The following is a 23,254-nucleotide window of genomic DNA, read 5'->3' on the forward strand; positions in this document are numbered from 1 at the left end:
ACACACACACACACATATATATATATATATATATATATATATATATATATATATATATAACTCGTTATCCCTGCGAATCGCGTCAGCCAGACAAGTTTCTTAGTACTTTTCCAATATATTGCAAGCAAATTCGAATTGGTAAAAGATTAATCTAGAGCCCCTAGGAGTACTATGCTTTAGCTTTCAGTACCTTGTTTTGGCAAGAAGGGGTGAGAAGATGACTTGTCAAAACTTTCCTCTCAACCATGTTACAGACGAGAGGGTGAAAAGGTGGTTTCTTTTAAATCGCCTAGGGGTCTTCTTTCAGAAGAAAGGGTACTTTGGCTCCGTGATGAATTTTCACGAGTCTCCTCTCGTCTTCTCTTTTGAAGCAATAGCCGATTTTCGAGAAGCCGTCTCCATGCATCAGCATTCAAACTAGAAAAATAAATGGAAAGTCAATGCGTGAATGTGTGTGCATTTATGTGCTTGTGTGAGGGGTACTGGCCGTTTTCATTCATTCATTGGTATTTCTTTTATAATATACCAAAAAACTACCCCCCCTTTCGATGATACCTTCACTTTCTGTCACCGTTTGTAATACCTTCTGGGCCCAATAAGAAGATTAAAACTAAAGATTTATAATCAATCATCGGTATAACCGACGCAATGTTCCTTAACTCTTTTATGAATACAACGTTAATGAATAAACAAACAAAATAGAATATCTCTTCGAAAATTGACTCTTCCTCGCTCTCTTTATGTTTAAAAGTGTTATAGGTACTTTTCCTATTTCTTGAATCCGTTATGATATTGAAATGCTACGGAGTAGAAATGGCAGAGGTACATGCGCCGGTGCCATTTGTTTCTGTCATTCTTTCTTATATTACCTTTACCGTTCACATTTCTACCTCAGAGAGTTTTGCCTCCGACATTTCATCTCTGACATTTCGCTCTTGTTTTAGAGTGTAGGCTTGTTTTGAATTTCACTTCCATTCCCAACTTGCATTTTACCCAAACATCACTCCCCTAGTCTCCGAGGGCGACGTCCGTCTCGTTGACGGAAGTTCCTCAGACCGTGGTCGAGTGGAGATATATCATAACAGTGAGTGGGGCACTGTGTGCGATGATGGCTGGGGTGGAAACGAGACAGAGGTCGTCTGTCGCCAGCTTGGTTTCTCTAGCGTCGTCTTTGCTGTCCAGTACTTCGAACAAGGGAGAGGGCCTATCCACCTTGACGATGTGTCTTGCGACGGGTACGAGTGGTCACTGTCGTCGTGTTACCACAGGCCTTGGGGAGAAAACAACTGCGACCACAGTCAAGACGTCGGAGTCCATTGCTCGTACGATATTGGTAAGAACACCTTGCTTGCAGGCATCGTTCAGGGTTGCTCTAATGGCACAGGTGCATGGTAGCCTTTGTATGTTTTTTTTTTTGTCTTCAAAATAATTATTATCACATTTCTGTGTAAGTTGAATGTATAGTCTTTCTTACATCCTTAAGCGTAATTATCCACAAATTTAGAGTAATTACAATTACATTCACTTTTTTTTTATGAGGGATATCAAATAAAAGCGTAATTAAAAAGAATTAAAAGCGCAAATGACTTTCTCGGTGTTAGTGCAAGTGTTTTCATTTTCGAGTATCACTTTCTTCATCATTTGCGCTTTTGCACTGTGATTGTAAATCTTCATAAGTTCTGATTTATTCAAGTAAATATTTTTTTAAAGTTTTTTTTTGTTAAGTTTTTTTTTTTGCTAAGTTTTTTTTTTTTTTTTTTTTTTTTTTTACCGCTGACATGTGCAGATCCACCTTACGAAGAAGGAGGCATGGCTGGATGGCTGATTGGGGTTATCGTCGTGTGTTCAGTATTTGGCTTCACGATCATCCTCACTATCATCGGAACGGTGTGCTCGGCATCCGGCCAGAAGCAACGACGTCAGTCACCAACCGTGTTTTCCGTCAGCGGGAATCCCACCGTCGCCACCGACACTGCAGCGGCCCGCGGCGGCGTTGGAAACTACCCAAGGCAAGACGCACCTCCCTACTGTGCACCGCCACCCAGTTATACCGCAGTCATGTCCGCGCCGAGCAGCAACGGTGTGGAAGGTCCTCAGAAGTTCCTGTACGTGCCGTATCCACACGGTCAATCATCTCCGCCGGCAGTTACAGGTCTTCCCGTGGTAGATTGTGGTCCCGCTAACACTGCAGCTGCTGCTGCATTCAGTGTTAGTTCACCAACTGGTTCTACGGGTGATATTTCAGTCAGTGCCTCCGGCATTGAATGTGGGGCGAATACGAATGACCAACAACATTAGAATTCAAAAACATAAAAACAGGCATTTTTTAATGTTGAAATATGGTTTTGCGATTTCAGTGAATTTTAGGACTTTAAATCTTTAGAAGCCTGCAATAACAATTATAACAAACTCGAAACCACATTCGCATTCCACACGTTCTTGTCATTTGTTCGGAAAATATATATTTTTTAAGTGTTATTACTATTACTATGACTATGACTATTACTATTACGTTTACTACTACTATGACTATGACTATGACTATTACTATTACGTATACTATTACAGCTTGGTAGGACAATCAGGATATTGATATTGATAAAGCCCAAACTGTTTGTTTTATACATTTGTTTAGATGTAATATGTTGCCATGTTCTTTTGATTTTGATTTTGTAAAGAACAATGAGGTTAATAGCTATTTTACAAGACAGGCGAAAGATTATAGATAACCTAATTTTAAGCTTTAAGTTTAAGTTTAATTACAAGTTTTCACGATCCACAATAAGATATTTCGGCCCTAAGATGTGGAATAGTCTTCCAGCCGACATTAAGCAGCGTGTTTCTATGTCTTCATTCAAGAGAAATTCATTATAAAGAGTATATCAGATGCAATACTAGCATGACTAGGGCCTTCCTGGAATAGACTCCTTATCATTGATGCTAGATATACATAATATGTTGTTCTGTATCGTTCATTTTTTTCTTTTTTTTTTTACTAGTTGAGCAAGTTGTAGAAATGAAATGAAATGAAATTTTGAATTCTAATAATGAATGCTGGCAAACTGTTCTTATCCAGGATTCAAATACATTAAGAGGGAATATTTGTAATGAGGTACTGAATGTCGTTTCCAGCCTAGTGCAACAATTTTGTTTGGTTTAAACACTCCAAGACTTGTCTCTTCCCCCCTCCCCATAAGAAGAAAAGACGGACGGAGAGATTCTGCAGATAAAAAAAAGTTAAACAAGAAGCAAATTATTCAACTGTATCCCGACCCCACACCCACTCTAACAGGACTATTAAGTAAGTGTAAAAGTATCCAAGTGTCTCACACATATGTGAATTATATAATACCGATTTAACAAAAATTGAGACCTGCGACATATCTTAACAGTATAGAAACTGCTTTGATTTGTTCATGAAATATGAATGAGAGAGATCCCGAAAATATTGATTAAAAGCACTCAGCAGAATTGGAACAGAAAATAAATGAACGAAATAGAAACTTGTGTTTATGACGTTCTCATTTACTAAAAACGACTGATGATATTGGATGTAATTATTGTTCCGTAGGAATAGTTATTGATTACGCAAGATGATCATGAAAATGATCATCTTTAGTAAGTTCAAGATGATTAAAAGTAAATTAAACTTTGCAAAACAAACATATGGAGGAAAGAGAGAACAAAGAACCGGACAGATATCTGGAGAGAAAGAAAAGAATGGAAATGCCTGGCAGGGATTATGTACACGAAGGCTAGTAAAAGTTATAACAACTTAAAGGAGGAACAGATATTGGGCTTATCTGTTATCTGCGAGTAGTTTCTCTATCTATAGAAAGTAGGCTCGTTAAACTGATGAGAATAACTCTCGTTAAAACAAGAAATATATTTTAAAAATGGATCTGTAGTGTAAACAAAGACATATTTTCCCCCGAGGAGAACCGTGCTAACATCCAAAATTCCTCCTACGCTCTTTGTCTGTAATTTAAAGGGAACCCAAACCCAAAGAGCAATGTGGATTGAGTGAAAACAGCAACATTAGTAGCACACATCAGTGAAAGTTTGAGGAAAATCGGACAATCGATGCAAAAGTTATGAATTTTGAAAGTTATGAAAATTTTCGTGTCAGAACCGCTGGATGAGGAGTCTACAAGAGGTTATGACGTATGTGTGGACAACAATATAAAGAAAATATAAAGAAAATTCCACAAAGATTCACTTTTCCAGAAAGAGCACAAGACTTGTATACCGCTTTCAAAAAGCAGGGGAAATAATTGCTTCACTTAACATATGTCAGTATCGAGTTTAAGGAATGTGTAATGTCCATGAAAGATAAATTTTTGTGGAATTCAACATACACTCGGCAAAAAAGAAAGTAAACTCGTTTTCAAGTTCATATTTCTCATAGAATCTATGGCGAAAAATTGATGTATTGTATACCATAAGAAAAGTAATTTAATCAACATAGTAGGTCAATAAAAAGGGATACTTTACGCATGAGTGAACACCTTTGTTTTTCTCTTCCAAGGCATAAAAGAAAAAAAAAGAAAAATGAACTTGTTATTCATGCGTAAGTGCTCTTTCATAAAACGAAAAGAACAAAAGAAAAAAATGACACAATAAAAAACATGAATTAAGATTCAAAAATAAATCTATGATCTTTATATTATCTTTGAAGCCCAAATAGACCAGTAAAAGCTAAAACAATGGAGGAAAATAAAGAATCTTCCGTCAAATCCAAATTCAAAAGAAATGAGAGATGAAGCAATATCAACAAAAATGGTAGGAATTTGAATATTTTTCTCGAATTAGAAAAAATGTAAATAATGTTTGGTCCTTCAATTCATCTAATGCATTCTTAAACTAATATATATTAAAAGAATAAAATAAACATATTCCGCTCGTTGGATCATCTTTATGCTGTTGAAGGGAATTTGTAAATGAAAGACAACATGTCAATTTTTGCTATTTATACATTTGTGCTTTGGTATATAGACAAAACTAATGTGTTCACTTATGCCTAAAATTCTTCCTTATATTGACCAACGATAGGTTGATAGCCAATTAAATTACCGTTAATATTCTATACATAATACATTGATTTTCAACAAAATCTTCTATGAAAAATATGAAATCGAAAAAGTGTGTACTTTTTTTGTCGAGTGTACTCTATTGACACTTGATCGGTGTAAGATTTAACACCCATTTTCCGATTTCATTCATTTCGTGTTGCATTGATATATTTTAAATGTACTTGAAAAAAGAAACGTTTGCTATAAAGTTTGATATAAAGTTTGTTTGTCTGTGATGTAATCTAATCTGAAAAAAAAACTGAGCTGAATTGCTTTTCTTTATTCTTTTTTCTAAATGGCGATCTTATTACCAATGATATAGGCTATACTGTGATGGTCTTGGCCTGAGATTTCTATTTAATAGTCTTACCTTGCACGACTGTGGTGTGAACATGTCTGCTGTCATCATAGCAATGGAAGCATAGCATCCATCATAGACGTTTTCTCTTCAGACGTTACGAAACCAGAACGTTTGAAGTGTGTAAATACGTCTTATATAGTCACCAACAGAGTTAAGGTTATGAGTCTAGAAAGGACACTTATATGAATGCTAAAACATGTAAAACATAATAGTGGTCGATCTGTTCAGTTTGGAATCTGTGAATGAATGCTAAAGAAATATGAAGGGACCTACTTAAAAAGCGAGCTTGTTGAGCGTAGGTCCCGGTTAAAAACGAGTTTAAGATTGAGAAGGGGAGCACGGGTACAACAATGACCGGAAGAGAAAAACAAAAAAAAAAAAATAAAAAAGTACAAATATACAGTTATATAGCAAATTCTTCTCTAGTGCAGGTTAGGGATCGGAAAAGCCACATGCTGTATATAGGCGGATGAACCATTGTCGTTCTGGCAATACAATATGACTTAATATAGTTATAATAACAATGATACCGTTCAGACAGTATTAGAAATGTGTACATTGCGTGTATTAAGAAGGGAACACATGCACCTGCAAATCCATTAAAAAAGACATCGAACAACCAGTTGCAGTGCAGTGAGAATGTGAAATACCAGCTGTTTCCTCGTCCCAGCAATCTTTAAAGAAGGAAAAATATACATAAACACAGTGATAGAATTTAAGGGCGCAAACAGCTGGGCTCTTAAAGTCTGGTTTTACATGACAACAACCCTGGAGTACAGTATAACGGGATAGTCCTGGACAGCAAGCAAGCAAGCATATGCAAGCAACGGCAAAGATACATTGTTCGTCATATGTAAAACACACACACGTAGTCTCTCTCTCTCTCTCTCACACACACACACACACACAATACATCTACTATATATATATATATATATATATATATATATATATATATATATATATATGTATATATATATGTATATATATATATATATATATATATATATAACATATACATATACATGTACAGTATATACATATATATAAGTTTAACTGTATGCATATACATAATATACACACAAGTAAATAATTATGTATTGATTCAAGAGAGACATCGCAATTAAGCAAGTTAACAGTAACAGGTTTTATGAATATTGGCACGGAGGAAAACGGCCCTATGCTATGATATATGATGTCGCTTTATTGGAGTACAAAGTTTGTTACCACCTTTGCTTGCATCTTTTGCTTGCTGAACGCCAGTCACCCAAGGGCGATCATAGCGACAGTACTTGCCTTCGGTCGATCATTTCAATGACAAGTGAGGCTGCGACCATAATCGGTTTTTTTTTTTTCCTCGGGGACAGTGACAACACATAAGGCAACACTTAATATTCGTTCTTCAGGCCAATTCTACATGAGTTTGAGAGCGGTTTCTACCCCGATGATTACCGTGTGCTGCCATATGGCGCCTTGGGCAACTGATACAGGACACGCCGTGACAGTTTTCGCATTTTTCATGGTCTTAGGACACGCAGTGGCTCAGTTAGGTGAGTGCTGTGGGAACGATTGCTGAATTTGTGCCATCCTTTGTCGTGTGACATAACATTTGAGGAAAAATAGCATTACGATACACAGCATTTTAGTGCAATAAATGAACTTAATTATGAATATCATGGATTCTTGTCATGATGAGGTCTGTTTTAAATTACACAATACTTAGAAATCAATCTGAAATTCCCTTATCAGGGGGCTAACATAATTGGCATGTTTTATACCGTCCCGAAATATGAGTCTGTATTCTTCCTTATTAGCAAGGATTAGCCAAACTTGTACATGTATCCTCTCGTCTTTTGTTTTGTTCAACAGTCAATCTATACTAGTTTCAAAGTTGTTCCTTCATTCCTTCATAACTCCTTCCTTCCTTCCTTCCTTCATTGCTTTGCTTTCTATTATTAATTCAATTTCAAACAAACAACAACAAACAAAAAAAAATAAAATAAAAGAAGAGAACTGATTGATATAGTTTACCATATAACTAATTGGTCTATGAAAAAAGAAAGTCAATTTTAGAATCTATTAGCTTTTCGCCTGTAAATGTTTTCTACGAATACTTCCTTCATGTCCTTCAAGTATATGGCACAGTGTGATCTTCAATGGGTTTTTTTTTTTTTACAATCAGTTGCAACAAAATTGCCCCACAAATTCAATTAGGATATCAGTTTGTTTGTTTGTTGTTGTTTTTTACAGTGTGATTTCAGAATTCGATCCACATTAATTACAGGACCGTGGTTGTTTGTGTTCGTGTGTTATATACGTATATATAATATGTACATATATATAATCATATATATAATCGTTTGTGTGTTTTGGTGTCTGTGTTTGTGTGTGATGTTCTCTAATGTTTTCTCTCTTTTTTTACAATGTTTTGACAATAAAAGTAAATTAAAACCGAATCCCGCAATGGAAAGTCTTAATTGCTGCATTAACTGATAGCTTTGAGAAGCGAAATGATTATACAGGATATTTTGATAGAAGGCATCACTTACTCATGGGCCCTGTTTCATAAAACTCTTTGTAAAGTTACGCACGACTTTACAAATAACTGGAATATTAACTGCCAATATGTGTGGCCATTATCTTTTTTTCCTTACGTTTAAACAAAATACGACCAAAATTAACATGAAAGCAAGCTGGTTCGATTCATTTTCAAATATGACCGGTAATAAACTTTACAGTTGTCAGCCAGTTCTTCATTTAACCATCGTAGCCCCTCAAACTACAGCACCTGTATACTTCTCCATCCAGAATTCTTGATAAGGAATGCATCCTCTTGCAAATATGATATGCTAATATAAACAAAACAAAACTATGTGCACGAAGTTCCATTATAGGCAAATAGAGTCGATAAACAGTTGCATTCTTCTCCATAATAGTTTAAAAAAATCATTTACGGTTTCAGGACACTTATTGTTACCCCTGAATGGTCACAATTTCGAAGTCGAAGTTAAAACTTGTTGTTGTTGTTGTTGTTGTTGTTGTTGTTGTTGTTGTTGTTGTTGTTGTTGTTGTTGTTATTTCAGTGAAGGTTATACAGTAAGGCTGGTTTGATAGAAAAAAAGGCATCATGGCGGTTTCTTCAGCTATGACAATCCAGGGAGGTGTTACAGAGATGGAGTGGCAACTCTTCGTACATGCAAACACAATAATGTTTGGGTTCAAGGCGTTACAATGGGATGTCTAGCATTCCACTACGTTGTTGTTGTTGTTGTTATTATTTCAGTGAAGGTTATACAGTAAGGCTGGTTTGATAGAAAAAAAAAGGCATCATGGCGGTTTCTTCAGCTATGACAATCCAGGGAGGTGTTACAGAGATGGAGTGGCAACTCTTCGTAATTCATGCAAACACGATAATGTTTGGGTTCAAGGCGTTACAATGGGATGTCTAGCATTCCACTACGCTTTTAAGTCATGCTCGACACCACTCTAGTTGCAAGACGAAGTTCGGAGACGAAGAACGCATTTCGCCTTTCGTTGAATTACAAGCTTTATTTCACCGTAGTTTCTTCATAATGCGCAAATTGAAATGAAATAAAAATTAGGCCCTTTTAAAAACCTAATATTTTTCTATAATGCGCACATTTCCGCATGTTAGTTTTCTATCTTTTAATCTGGGATATTTTTATCTTTCAAATAAAGTACTCCGCTAAAGCGTGTTCCAGCGTGCTTTTAAACTATTTGCTGTTAAAATTGTCAGTTTCACACTGCATTTTGTCAGTTTCACACTGGTGTGACACGGCCTTTAAGGCCGTGTCACACCATTCCGGGCAAGCTACGCGGGCTTGTGGCGAGGAGGTAGTTTCCAGCACGTAGAAGATTTTCAGCGGGCGAACAAGAATGTTTGCAATTTTCATTCATGCCTTGTCATACCGTACGGGGGAACTTCTGCGGCTTGACTTGCGGGGAAACAAATTTACTCCCCGGAGATCTCCGCAGTTGGTCCGCACCTGACAGTATCTAGCGCGTAGGTGCCCGGAGGTGCTCACGCAAGTCCGATTTAACCGCAGCCAAGTTTTGAGCATGACCAAAACTTTTTCCGGGTGAGTCGCGGGAATGCCCGTAGAGGTCCACGCAGAACGCCAGTAGGAGACCCTTAGCGGCAGTACTTCCCAGGCAGTTCCCACGCAGGTACTTCGCAGTCCCGTATGCAGCCAAGATAATGAAATTCTGTGAGATTTCAGCCATTCCATTAGAGGAATTCCTTCACTGAGTTGTCAGCCCCCCACGCGACTGGTACAAAGGTCACACAGTATACTCGCAAGTATAACGCGTCCAGCAAGTAAGACACATGCGCTGACTCGCACAAATCCTTTTCCGCCCTCAGGAATGTCCGGTATGCTAGAAAATCCCTACACGTAACAATCCCGAGTAGCTTGCCCGGAAAGGTGTGACAGGGCCTACACGACTACTTTTGAAATACATGTTAGGTACTGTCATGTGCGGATCATCTACGGGGACCTCCGGGTAGTCAAAATTGTTCTTTGCAAGTCGCACGCAAGGCTGGTGTGACACGGCCTTACAACCAGTTTAGGAATTGTTTTCATTATTTGTCAATACTTGTATCTTATTGTCTAAATATGAAAGCTATAATAACGACGATTAATGTAGGGTTAGATGAGCATATTAAAGACACAATATGTCATGCTATTATCGAAGTTTTTTGTTCATACACAGAAGATACAGTCCGTCTGGTCGGCGGAGCTAGCAACTTCGAAGGACGCGTCGAGATCCTTCGCGGCTCCCAATGGGGTACGGTGTGTGATGATAACTGGGACTTGAACGACGCGCAGGTGGTTTGCAGACAGCTCGGCTACGGGGACGCCATAGCTGCAAAGACAAATGCCTACTTCGGCCGTGGGGGTGACAGCCAACCCATTCTCATGGACGGCGTGGCGTGCAGTGGGTCTGAGAGAATGTTGGCTGACTGTTACTTCTTCGGATTGGGGAACCACAATTGCTACCAAAGCGAGGACGTAGGGGTGGTGTGTTCGGCTCCTGGTAAGCTTCTTTATAAAAATAATAAGAGCAATAAAAAAGAAATGGTGGAAAAGACAGGCTTAAAAGTGATAAGTCTATTCAATGTTCAGTTCAATTCAACGAACTTTGTGTGAAATTACACAAACAAGAAATCTGAAGTGTCATTAATATCTTTTGATTTCTTATCATTTCTTTTAATGAATATTAAGAAAGGGAAAAGCGAAGTCAAACTGGCATCATTGGCACATATAAATATAATTAATTATACAGAAGGCTTCACACTACTACCTTCTTTTTTGGTGGCTGGACTACCGGTGAATCTACATAACTTGAACATGAACTTTACATTCTTTATTCATAGCACCCATACAATCTATGATAATATAACTGCCTCAGTTATGCTTACCGTAATCATCACAAATTCTGCTGAAATACATTTCTACCAATCCTAATTACAGAAAAGAAAATTCCACACTCTAACAGTAAAAAGTAAGAAAATTTCCTCAACATTATGAGAGATTTAAAACTGAAAGCCGAAAAAAGATCACTTACAAGGATGTGCAGTGATATAAAGATGTCATGTAACTCTCCTACACATCGCTCATTTCATTCTCTTTTTGTTTTTGTTTTTTGTATGTGTGTAGGTGACCCAACCGTCATAATTATTACAATGGAATGATGTGTGGATTCTTTCCAAGCGGGCGGTCACATCACCAATCCTGCTATTAAAGCTACTGGGATGCAGCGAAGTCCATGATTTGTGCTTAACCCATTCTAGTCAAGAAGAATTCATCATGACATTGTCTAACTGTTAGCGTCAGTGGCGTATCTAGGGAAAACGGCGCCCGGGGCAAGCGCGGAAATCTACGCCCCTAATTTCTGAAAAAGAGTGTTCAAACCTAACCCCATCCCGGTAGGGACTTTATGCTTTTTCATATAATATGCTTTTTCAAGCACTTAAAAAAGGGGTCTTTTGAGAGTGATTTAAATGTAATAAATTGTGATAAATTTTGGCGAGCGAGCGCAGCGAGCGAGCCGAAAATTTGTGTATTTCAGCTTACAAAACATGGAATTCTTGTCATTTTTTGCTTACTAAATCTTACAATTCTAATCAAGATATAGTGACGGCCTTATAGATAACGATTTATACCAACAAACTAAAGTACTCCAACTTAGTACGCGCGAGTGAGCCGAACTTTGTATATTTCTGCGTCATCATCACGTTTTGTTCTTCTCTTTTCTTTTTGTGACAAATTTTGGCGAGCGAGCGCAGCGAGCGAGCCGAAAATTTTTGTATTTCGGCTTACAAAACCTGCAATTCTTGTCATTTTTTGCTTATTAAATCTTACAATTCTAATCAAGTTATAGTGACAGCCTAATAGATAACCTAAAGATTTATACCAACAAACTGAGGACTTGAAAAAATACTCTAAATTACTACGCGCGAGTGAGCCGAAATTTGTATATTTCTGCGTCATCATCATATTTTGTTCTTATCTTTCTTTCTTTCTTTTTTTTTTGATAAATTTTGGCGAGCTAGCGCAGCGAGCGAGCCGAAAATAATTGTATTTCAGCTTACAAAAACATGCAATTCTTGTCATTTTTTTGTTTATCAAATCTTACAATTCTAATCAAGATATAGTGACGGCCTTATGGATAACGACTTATACGAACAAACTGAGGACTTGAAAAAATACTCCATCTTAGTACGCTCGAGTGAGTCGAAATTTGTATATTTCCGTGTCATCATCACATTTTGTTATTATCTTTCTTTCTTTTTTTGATAAATTTTGGCGAGCGCAGCGAGCGAGCCGAAAATTTTGTATTTCAGCTTACAAAACATGGATATCTTGTCATTGTTTTGCTTATTAAATCTTACAATTCTAATCATGATATAGTGACTGCCTTATAGATACCGATTATAATTTTAGTATCATTGTCTTCTGCGGGAGATGCTTTTTCTAATGATGTCAAAAAATATATCACTTTTAGAACGCAAGGTACTGAAAATCCACCGTTCCCCTTTTTTTGGGACACCCGGTATAGGGTAAGAAATATACTTTTACTTCTTGACAGTGTATAGATGAAGCAGAAATTCACACAGAAATACGCGTTTAAATGTTCTCACCTTTAAAAAAAAAGAAATAACATGACACCAATTTCAATGAACATGCTTGGAATTTGACTGCCCATACGCGAAATCGAATGACTGAAATACCTTTTTTTCGGTCAGTGCTGGCGAATTTGAATGATTGAAGAGCACGTGCCAATTCGAAAGGCACATGTGCAAATTTCATTGATCGAAATGCTAAATTGAACGAACAGCTTAGAATTTTGAATGACAGAATGTGCAGTGACGAGTTGTTGTTTTTTTTGCTAAACTGTATGAACCTTCTTTCAAAAGGACTGACAAAATTGCGAAATTGGCCAGGAAAACCTATACTAAGAGATGATGTGGTCATTTTTCTCTAATATGTTATTCTTACACATGCCGTGATCAAGCTGAAGAAGGGGAGCTCCGACTTGTTCAAGGAACGTCGTCGAAAGGAGTACTGGAAATCTACCACGGGAGCTCCTGGGGTAGCATCTGTGACATTGGTTGGACCTTCAACAATGCAAAGGTCGCATGCCGCCAACTTCGGTTTCAAGAGGTGGGCGTAACTCAAGTGTACTACGGGTATGTGGTACCAGTCCACCTGTCGAACATAAGCTGCTCCGGTAACGAGGATGAGCTTTCGGACTGCGCCAACGTAGTGTGGGGTGATTACAACTGCGGGTATTGTGATCATGTGGGTATCACTTGCTCCTATACTGACGTCGAATCTACGACATTTCCACCCACCACCACCTCCAGTGGTAAGAAGTTTTATAAATTTTGTTTCTAAGAGGAAATTGAGATTGAGTCGATAGATGTTATATAGGTTTACTCTGACTTACTCTGACTAATTGAGTCACATTCGACCACATAAAACGAAACATGCGTTTCCCAAAAGAAGAAAAGTAAAGAAAGAAATAGATGTAGAGGCGAGAGACTACGGAGAGAGCCAGAGGGAGAGAGAGAGGGAGAGAGGGAGGGAGGGGGGCAAAAATTTTGCAGAGCAAAAATGAGAATATGGATATACAAGTACAATAGTTTTGCAAGTCTCCTCTGTTCCATCTAATTGTAAGCTTTCCCCTGAAATTATTACATTGGGTCATAAATTCATATTCTTCTCTAATATCAAACAGCGGAAGAAGGCGACGTTCGTCTTGCTGGCAGGTGAATTCGCCTTGCCGCGGACGAGTTGAGATCTACCACAGCAACGAATGGGTACTGTGTGCGACGACAGATGGGGCCAGGATGAGGCACGGGTAGTTTGTAGACAACTCGGCTATAAAGGTGTTATCTACTACAGCGAGACATTCGAGGAGGGAACAGGCCCTATCCATTTAGATGACGTCAACTGTGTGGGCACTGAATTTCGTCTGTCGTATTGTTCCCACCGTGAGCCCTGGGGCTCGAACGACTGTGGGCACCACGAAGATGTCGGTGTGCGTTGCAACACATACGATTCTGGTGAGTATAAGCGTGAGGGCCACTTGTTCAATCTGTCCTGTAAGTGTCTTATTGGACATGGGCGTCACCAGGGGGGGTGCGTTGGGTGCGAACGCACCCCCCTTCAGATCCTTAAAAAAAAAAAAAAAATCAGTCTGCGAGCGACATCAACGCCGGACGCTAAATAATCATTCTTTTCTATTTTTTTAAATGTTTTGCACCAGGGACACACACACACACACACACACACACACACACACACACACACACACACAAATGAAATCGTCAGCAAAAACAATTCGCACCCCTGGTTCTGGCAGCACTGATTTTATACATATCTATTAGTGTTTATATTTCTCGACCGTACTGTACATCCATACGATACGGAGCACTTATACATGTTTGCATGTACGTGTGCTACTTACAAGTATGTAGGGTCTATGTACGTTACTTCTGACCAATCCATATTGCCAGCCCAAGAGCGAGCCTTAGCCTCATTAAAAAAAAATATTCAAAAAAATGGAGAGGCAAGCATATTTTAGTTTTGCCCCCCCCCCATAATTAATAATTCCCGAAATGAGAAGATTTTCTTGCTTTTGAAAGAAAACAAAAGTAGTTGCCCCCATAAAAATATCGGAAGGCAAGCGCACCATTTGTCCCACCCCACATAATCATAATTCCTGCGATGAAAAGATTTTCTTGCTTTTTTGTTAGAATTCAAGAAATCTGTCCAATTATTTCACCCAAAAGCAGTGGCGTAACTATGGGGGGGGGGGGTGCGCCCCCCTCCCAATCCGCTGGTAAAAGAAAAAAAAAAGATTTACCGAAATAGCAGTTCAAGTGTTAGTAAACTGCTTCTGAATGAAAGGATGATCCAGAAATAAGATATTTTTCTATGATTTCTTTTAGCCATAATTAAATAGGTATATGGTGTGAAACATTGTTCAAAAAGCCCGGACCCGACAAAAGATTGTGATTCCTGGTTGGCATTCTGCATAACAAGCAGGATGTGCGCAGTGTACTCAGTACATCCGAACGAAGAGTCGCTACAATGTTGCGCAATGTGATGTAGAATGTACACCTTTGTACCTTACGCTTCGTTATATCAAAGCTAGATAATTGATTTTGCAGTGTTGCTGTACATACTAGTCTTTATAAAAATGTCTTACATTGCCAATAAAAAGACTTGACCTGGGCTAATTCCTAACTTGTACCATGTATATAATACACACACACAAACAAACACGCACAATTAGTTAAGGGGATGCTCTAAAGTGCAGATTTTGGACATCCTTTCCCCGCTTGGTCACTTCGACGCCACCTCGCTGGTCATACCTCCCCCAGTCATGAACATAAACCCACACCCTTGACTACCAGTGGCGGATCCAGGAGAGGGGCGCACCGGGCGTCCCCCCCCCCTTTAATTTCCAAAGCGAAAAAAAGAAATAAAATAGCTGCAAACGCTCCTCTCGCTTGCATTTAGTGGTAATGCCATTCTCCTGAAGTTGCTGCCAGTAATTGCCGGCAGTTGCGCCTGGTGCGCCCCCCCCCCCCCCCCAATATAGTTTCCAAAGCGAAAAAACATGGCTAAGAACGGCAGTTTGGGGACTGTAAAATGTCAAAATTTTCAAGCTCGCTCTCTTCGCTCGCTCGCATTTAATTGTTATGCAATTCACCTGATGTTGCTGCCAGTAATTGCCAGCAGTTGCGCCCGGTGCGCCCCCCTTTAATTTACAAAGCAAAAAAAAAAAAAATATGGCTACAATCGGCAGTTTTGGGACTGTAAAATGTCAAAATTTTCAAGCTCGCTCGCTCCCCTCGCTCGAATATAACCATTATGCTCTCCTGATATTGCTGCCAGTATTTGCCAGCAGTTGCGCCCGATGCGCCCCTTAAATTCTAAAGCGAAGAAATATGCTACAAACGGCAGTTTGTTTGTTTTTTACTGTAAAATGTCAAAAATATTCAAGCTCGCTCGCTCGCTCGCTCGCATTTAGTTGTTACGCAATTCTCCTGATGTTGCTGCCAGTAATTGCCGGCAGTTGCGCCCGGTGCGCCCCCCCCCCCCTCCTTTATTTCCAAAGAGAAAAAATATGGCTCCAAATGGCAGTTTTTGGACTGTAAAATGTCAAAATTTTCAAGCTCGCTCTCTTCGCTCGCTCGCATTTAATTGCTATGCCATTCACCTGATGTTGCTGCCAGTAATTGCCAGCAGTTGCGCCCGGTGCGCCCCCCCCTTAATTTCCAAAGCAAACAAATATGGCTACAAACGGCAGTTTTGGGACATTAAAATATCAAAATTTTCAAGCTCGCTCGCTCGCTCGCTCGCTCGCTCGCATTGAATTGTTGTGCAATTCTCCTGATGTTGCTACCAGTAATTACCGGCAGATGCGCCCGTTGCGCCCCCCACCCCTCCTTTATTTCCAAAGCAAAAAAATATGGCTCCAAATGGCAGTTTTGGGACTGTAAAATGTCAAAATTTCCAAACTCGCTCTCTTTGCTCGCTCGCATTTAATTATTATGCAATTCACCTGATGTTGCTGCCAGTTATTGCCAGCAGTTGCACCCGGTGCGCCCCCCCCTTTAATTTACAAAGCAAAAAAAAAAAAATATGGATACAATCGGCAGTTTTGGGACTGTAAAATGTCAAAATTTTCAAGCTCGCTCGCTCCCCTCGCTCGCATGTAGTCGTTATGCCATTCTCCTGATATCGCTGCCAGTAATTTGTCGTTTCACGCCGTCATTCCATAATCCATTTATAGGGGGTACAACCCCCTCCGGCACTTCCATACCCTCCCCCTACCCTTGCTCGCTCCCTCGCATACTAACCCCCCCCCCCCCCCCAAGATGAAATCCTAGCTACGCCGGTGCCCTTTCCCCGCTTGGTTTCCCTCAAAAAACAGTAAAAGTCTAGGGATTGAGAGCTTCCTATATTCCAAATGTCTGTCCAAAAAATCTCGTAAACATTTAGTGTCAAAACGCACCCCCCTTGAAAAAAAGCTGGTGACGCCCCTGTTGGACAAGAAGGGGCGAAAAGTTAACGTTTTAAAACTCACCCCGGCACCTTGTTAAGGACAAGAAGGTGAGAAGGAATCTTCTTATGGATCGCATAGAAGAGGTATTGTTTAAGCACGAAAGGAACCTTGGCCCTGTTATAAATTTTCATGAGTCTCCTCAGTCGATTTCTGAAAACCCGTCTCCATTCTTCAAGCATTTAAAACTAGCAAAATGAATGCAAAAATTAGTGCATGCATGTGTGTGTACACACGTGTTTGTGTGAGGGAAACTGATTGTTTTCGTTCACGCATTTGGTGCTCATCATATAATACCAAAGGATTTTTTTTATTTTTTAATGATACATTTTTCCTAACACTTCTCTGTCTTGTTTTGTATTGGGCCTACCTGTTGGAGCTAATAGAACTAAAAAGTAACTATGATTTCAGATAAAATGTTTCGGTACTGTTTGTCAACATAAAATAAATGAATAAATAAACAAATGATAGAATATGTATGGTCCCCACATGTGTATCCAATCTAACATGTTTCCCTACTGTTTTATCAATTCTAAATGAATGAATAAACAAAGAAATGAGAATACATTTTAATTTTCTTAATATCAACTCACCCTCTCCGTCTTCATGGTTTTTATAAAGTATAAAATCGGTTCTTTACTGTTCCTTGAATTCCTCCCTCATCGATTAAAGAGAGAGAGAGAGAGAGAGAGAGAGAGAGAGAGAGAGAAATGGTTCGATGTTAATGTCAGAGTTGCGGCGCCAATGCCATTTAAACTTTGTCATTCTTTCTTAAAGTAATCTTTGCCTTTCCTGCTTCTACCCAGGGAGTTTTACCTTGACATTACGCCTCTGGCATTTCGTTCCTGTTTTTGTGGTAGGACTTATTTTTAAATTTACTTCTGGTCATAATTTGCATTTCCTCTCCGAACAATATCGTCACCATAGCCTACGAGGGAGACGTCCGTCTCGTTGACGGAAGTTTTTCAGACCGTGGTCGAGTGGAGATCTATCATAACAACGAGTGGGGCACGGTGTGCGATGACGGCTGGGGTGGACAGGAGGCAGAGGTCGTCTGTCGCCAGCTTGGTTACTCTAGCGTCGTCTATGCTGTCCAGTACTTCGAAGAAGGGAGAGGACCTATCCACCTCGACGATGTATCTTGCGAGGGATACGAGTGGTCACTGTCGTCGTGTGACCACAGGCCTTGGGGAGAAAACAACTGTGACCACAGTGAGGACATCGGAGTCCATTGCTCGTTTAGTGGTACGAACCCCTTGCTTGGCAAGCATTGTTCAGGGCTTCCTTTTCAGTACAATTGGTAACCTTCGTGATTTTCCCTCTGCCGAATAATCCCCGGAGTAACGACTTATTGCATTAGTGGTTTCACTCTTGGTTGGCAAGACCAGACGTCGTGGCAGCACGCTACTTTTGAACACCTATAGGGAGTGTATAGTTAACTATCGGTCAAAGTTGATTGTAGTCTTTCCTATATCTTTTGGACACCATTTTTTCACAAAATAAAATGATCCATTACAAACACATTCACCTAAAAAAAACGGATATCAAACAAAAGCATGGTAAAATTTGTTGACAGACGTAAATGGTATTTCGGTATGATATCAACTGTTTTCCATATTTTCATTTTAAGCTGCATCAATGTCTTCATCATTTGTGATTTCACTCTTATGATAATGATCTTCATGAATTCTGATTTATTTATATGTCAAGCTACTAGTATCTTTTTTTTCTGTTTCAATATTGACAAGTTCAGATCCACCTTACGAAGGCTTAAAAGGGAACACTGCGAGAGCATACCATGCTATTTATAATGGTCACCTTTATGAGTATCGATTTACTCAAGTGAATTGAATTGAATTCAATTCAATTCGATCATTTATTTTCCATTCTTCTCTGTTTCCAACAGAACACAACACAGTATAAATTAGGAATCATATCACAAACGTTTACATATAACTTTGCAAAGGATATCAAATGATACAAATAAAGTTTTTTATGCATGTATATATATATATAAATATATATAAATATATATATATATATATATATATATATATATATATATATATGCATGCATACTCGCAAAAATAATACAAGGTTATGTTTCAATTGAGAAAAAAAAATGTAAAGGTAGCTTTCTCCTGATTTATCGTTGCCATGTTAAGAGCCGTCTTACGGAGAAGCAGAAGGCATGGCTGGATGGCTGATTGGGGTTACCGTCGTGTGTTCAGTCTTTGGTTTCACCATCATCCTCACTATCATCGGAACTGTGTGCTCGGCATCCAGCCAGAAGCAACGACGTCAGTCACCAACCGTGTTTTCCGTCAGCGGGAATCCCACCGCTACCACCGACACGGCAGCGGCCCGCGGTGGCGTTGGAAACTACCCAAGGCAAGACGCAGCTCCCTACTCGGCGCCGCCACCCAGTTATGCCACAGTCATGTACGCGCCGAGTAGCAACGGCGTGGAGGTTCCTCAGGGGCTCTTCTACGCGCCGTATGCACACGGTCAACCATCGTCGCCGGCAGTGACAGGTCCTTCCGCTGTAGATTCTGGTCCTGCTAGCAACGCCGCTACTGCTCCATCCAGTGTTACCCTCAGTTCACCGACCAGTCCTAAGGGCAATACTCCATATAGTTATGCCTGAGACATTTAATTTCGGGCGAATTCGAACGACCAACGACATCAACGTTCAAAAACATTAAACAGACATTCGATTCAAGAATATAGTATTGCAATCGCATTGTGAATTGGAAGTGTTCTAATTAAAAAGCTGAAAAGATAGCTTTTTAGCACTCCCCTCCATATCTAACAACTGCTGTTTATTACGCTAAAGTCATAGGACATAACCATATTTAATATTAATGTATTTTCCTTTATTATGATAAATATCCTGCGTTGATTTCGTGTAACTATGTATATGCAAATGTTATAGTGTAGTTATCCTTTAGTTGGAAATGAAATACATGCAATGGAATGAAAAAGTGCATGCAAACGTCATTTCTTTAAGTGCCTTCTCTCTTGTAATCGTTCAAGCATTCAAATACGTGAAGGGGAAAACTGTGTCGTAATTTGATATTAAATATCATTTTCACAAGCCAAGTGCAATAATTTTTGTTCAAACACACCCAGAAAAATCTGCTCAGATGTGAATCATGCCAAGAAATTCACGAATGCAGGGACCCAGATTAAGGAACAGAAAGGTATGCAGGTGTATCATAACATTACTGGTTTTTCAGAAATGGAGACTTACGACTTTCCACTTTCATGATAATAACACTGTTAAAACTGATATGATTACTTTACGAGAAATGATACAGGAAAAGGAATGAATTCAGAAAAAGTTGGTAAGAAACACTGAGCAGATTTAGAAGAGAAGATAAGATAAGAGGTTTAAGAAGAATTGAGTCCTGAAAATAAAGTCGTAAAATGTACTTGAAACTTGCTTTCATTCCTGTGAGATTTGAGCAATGCTATTGGATATAGCCCTATTGTACCAAATGAATTGTCATGGATTAGAATGAATAGGATTTTTTTAAATCACTTTTAAATGACTTAGGGATAAAGAAGAGCAATTAAACGTTGCAAAAACACAAAAACAAGTAAGAGGGGGGGGGGGGAATACAGATTTCTAGAGAGAAAGAAAAGAATGGAAACGCCTGGCAGGGAAAAGGTACATGAAAACAAGTAAATGTGATAACAATGTAAAGGAGAAGTAAACATCCAGTTCATTGCCATTCTCATCCAGTAGTTTCTTATGTCTTTAAGAAGCTCGTTATGTTAATGATTATTAAATGATACAAACTGGCTTTCTAAAGTTTGCCTTTGAGAACAACTGGTCGAACATTAAATCATATTCCGACACATTTTGGGGATAATTCAAGTTTTTCAAATGTTAATCAATGTCAATCACAAAGACTACAGCTTGCTAAATACTCACTAAATATTCTGCTAAATGAGGAAGAGATGGTCACTTGCAACCTTACAATCTCGTACCTTACAGTCATTGCAAAGTTGTTGGTGAGTTTGCTTTTGGGGGGTTAACGAGTGTCTTTGTTCCTTTGTTGATAAAATATCTATGAATTCTATTTAAAGGTCATGGGTTAGCCCGTCTGACGTCACCATTAATCTCGTTTATCTCGTCATAGTTGTCAGCTCTGGTCTCTTGATATGATAAGCCTTGTCAATTTGCATTCAAATTCCAAGTCATTCTAAAGCATTGAGGCAATAAATGCCGCAGCAACTTTCAACGAATGACGTTGTTAAACAATCGACATATTACGTTTGTTAATTGAACTTCCTATATACGTTTGTACTGACGTGACTTTTCCTTGTGACGTGATTTTTAATTTCTAGGAGTGGTTCTTGTTGGTTATTTAATCTTTTGGCTTGTTGTTTGCACTTCTCCCTCATTTCTTTCCACCATTCATGAATCTATAGAAAAAGAATTAAACTAAAATATTACGCGTATGAATAACGAGACATCAGTGTGTCACCTACATGCCTTTACCAAGATTTATGACCATATTATGAAGATGTACTTTCCCTCTCTTCTGTACTCGGTTGAGTTTATGACTATGACATGTTTTATCAATCCTCCCTTACTCCTCACTGAACAAAATGCTGATTTTCTTTTTTTTTCTTTTTCGTGATTTTTAATGTATCTTTATACATTTTATATTACATTAATGCATAATAGTCTTTCAAGAAAAAAGATTTTGTAATGATCCATTAGAAATAAAATTTGATTTTAAATGTTTTGAACTGAATTTGCTTCTCTATACATAGTTATTTTTTTCTCATTTCTATATGGTGAACTTACTTTGACAAAAAAAGAGAGTTTGTCATAACTGACTGTTTCTATGTCATTACAAATATGTGCATTTTGTTTGAGTACTGGTTTAGAAGAACGTTTACTCTAGCATGATGTTCAATGTAGGCGTAAAAAGTTTGTAACCAACATACACAAACACATTCAAACCACACATTGATCTTTTTATTTACCTTTTATTTTTGCATGTACACACTGATTTTAATTGATCAAAGCCGTTTATTCTGCTATACTTTGTTTTAACATTTGCACACATATTACTCTTTCGTGATTTTTTTTATTTGAATTTCGTTTGATATCAGCATGCCATCATTATTCTCAGTGAAACAAATATCAACAAAACTAAGCAGCTGTATTCTTCAAACTTGTGCCTCTAATTGTCATGTAGAGAAACATTACTATTGATGCAAATTTATGCCATGTACAGAAAGTAATATAAAATCTACGTAAGTCTACCTTGATAAACCTGATTAAAATCATCAATATCTGCTCAACTGCACAGAATACACACGTGAAAAGACAGCATTTTTTAATACCCTGCTGTACACTAAGATTTCACAAACCATAATTCAATAATAAGAGAACAAAATTTGTATTTTAATGCATCACCCTACACTCTATCTGACTTTATCATACCAAACAAAACAATAATCACATGAGCTTGATGCATTTAGAACATGAACAAACCATCTCCCTACTTGAGCATTACAACTTACCAGCTTCTAACTATGGCTGCCTATCTAACCATTAATTACCCTACTTTACTTTACCCTACCCTAACCATTAATTACCCTACTTTACCATCCTAACTACGCAACTTCCTCCCTGGGACACTCCCTAAATTCCATCGGGATGAAAATACGAGTGTATCCAAACGTTTGAGTGACTTTGTGTCTTCACTTGGTCGTTCACTTTAGATGAGAAAATCAAGTTTAGAGACAATGAAAAAATAAGAACTAGACGGACGGCTGTACCAATTTTTGATCGTACCATGTACACACAGTATCCATGAAAGTAACGCGCTGCTCTGTGTTTCTTAACGGTAAATATTTTCTGGGAATGATCTGAATATTACAAAGGGAGAATGTGAAACACTTCTGAAAATGACAAAGCGAGAGGGAGGGAGGAGGTTGTGTCAGGTGATTAAACTCGCAAGTGGCATGTACCAGAAAAATGTGGTTAAGTCAGCTGACTAAATCCGGAATCCGGCAACAGCAATATGTTATCTTTATACTCTTTATAAAGATGTCTTTATCCCTCCATCTTGAAAATGAATGAACGCCTCTGTTTCCATACAATGGGGCCCTCACTCTTAAAAAGACAGCACTAGCTGATATACACTGTCCATGACATCGTATGCTGTACCATGATGATTTTGGCCTGAGC

The 23,254-nt window shown here is 38.6% G+C and overlaps 1 pseudogene; it reads left to right on the forward strand.

The window, feature by feature from the left end:
- The first annotated feature begins 797 nt into the window (after nucleotides 1-797).
- The window catches only part of LOC139739954 (scavenger receptor cysteine-rich domain-containing protein DMBT1-like), a 54,707-nt pseudogene continuing 32,250 nt past the window's right edge, over nucleotides 798-23,254 (forward strand).

Source organism: Diadema antillarum, unplaced genomic scaffold (genome assembly GCF_040938485.1).
Source record: "Diadema antillarum isolate AM-2024a unplaced genomic scaffold, OU_Dant_1.0 seq00000822_RagTag, whole genome shotgun sequence".
Lineage (NCBI taxonomy): Eukaryota > Metazoa > Echinodermata > Echinoidea > Diadematoida > Diadematidae > Diadema > Diadema antillarum.